The 1485-nt window shown below is 40.6% G+C and overlaps 1 non-coding gene across 1 annotated transcript; it reads left to right on the top strand.

The window, feature by feature from the left end:
• Positions 1-220: 220 nt before the first annotated feature.
• Positions 221-327, top strand: LOC112766211 (small nucleolar RNA R71). Its single transcript, XR_003184192.1, has one exon. It is a non-coding gene; the product is annotated as a small nucleolar RNA R71 (small nucleolar RNA).
• The last annotated feature ends 1158 nt before the right edge of the window (positions 328-1485 follow it).

Here is a 1485-nt window from a genome sequence, read left to right as displayed (position 1 = left end):
AGCAGCCGTCTCTCTGCTAGAGGATACTTCTGCAACGGCTTTTGAACGGCCTTGTTTCTGCCTGTGGTTCCTAGCAGATTCAGCTAAGTCGCTGATCAATTGCCATGCCTCATCAGTGGTCTTGTACTTCTTCATAGACCCATTGCTAGCACTTTCCAATGTGGTCTTATCTTGGGGCCTCATGCCCTGTGTGATATAACTGAGTAACACTATCTTGTCAATCCTATGGTGGGGGCATGCTTCCAGAAGATTATTGAAGCGCTCCCAGTATTCAAAGAGAGTCTCGTTGTCATCCTGAACAATCGTGGAAATGTCTTTCCTCAGTTTATCAGTAACTTCAGATGGAAAGAATTTTTCCAAAAATTCTTTTCTGAGTGTATCCCAGTTGGATACATTTGCTAGGGGTTGAATGTAGTATCACTCTCTTTCCTTTCCCTCCAGAGAAAACGGGAAGGCTTTCAACAGAATGGAGATTTCATCAATGCCATTACGCTTAACAGTAGAACAAGCAGTCTGGAAATCCCTAAGATGCTTGATAGGCTCTTGAGCAGGTTAGCCATGAAACTTGGGCATCAAGTTGAGTAGTAAAGACTTTATTTCAAAATCTACAGCTACTATTGGGTGGTGTGCCTGGAATGGTTGGAGCGTAAAATCAGGGGCTCCTTCCTCCTGGATAGTGACTCTTCTGGGTGCTGCCATGTCACCTGCACGTAAATGAACTGGATCAGTAGAGAGGGAGCTTGTTTCTTCCTTAGATGACGGTGCAAGTTCGTCCTTAAAGAGGAGTCGCCTACGCCGAGCTTGCCTTATAAGTGAAAGAGTTCTTTCAAATGGAATAAAGGAGAATTAAAATGCATAATTAAAAGTCTCTAGGAAGCAGTTTTCAATCATGTAATAATTTCAGGAAGGAAATATAAATGCATGCTAAATTAATGAATAAGTGGGTAAGGATCATGATAAAACCACACAATTAAACACAATATAAACCATAAAATAGTGGTTTATCAGTCGTGCTGTGACAGAGCATTTGGACCATTTTCACTGAGAGGATGGGATATAGCCATTAACAATGGTGATGCCCTACATATAGCTTGTCATAGAAAGAAGTGACAAAGATTGCATGAAAGCAGTAGGAAAGCAGAGATTCAGAAGGAATACAGCATCTCCATACACCTATCTGAAATTTCCACTAATGAATTTACATAAGTATTTCTATCCTTTATTATTTAATTAAGTATCTCTTTATATTTTCCGAAAACCACTATCAATTTGAATCCGCCTAACTGAGATTTACAAGGTGACCATAGCTTGCTTCATACCAACAATCTCTGTGGGATCGACCCTTACTCACGTAAGGTATTACTTGGACGACCCAGTACACTTGCTGGTTAGTTGTGCGGAGTTGTGAAAAAGTGTGATTTATGTTTGAGAGCACCAAGTTTTTGGAGCCATTGTTGATGATCACAATTTCGTGCACCAAGTTTT

The sequence above is a fragment of the Arachis hypogaea genome, chromosome 2 (genome assembly GCF_003086295.3).
Source record: "Arachis hypogaea cultivar Tifrunner chromosome 2, arahy.Tifrunner.gnm2.J5K5, whole genome shotgun sequence".
Taxonomy (NCBI): Eukaryota; Viridiplantae; Streptophyta; class Magnoliopsida; order Fabales; family Fabaceae; genus Arachis; species Arachis hypogaea.
The sequence above is the reverse complement of the archived record's forward strand: the minus strand, read 5'-3'. Positions and strand labels throughout refer to the sequence as shown.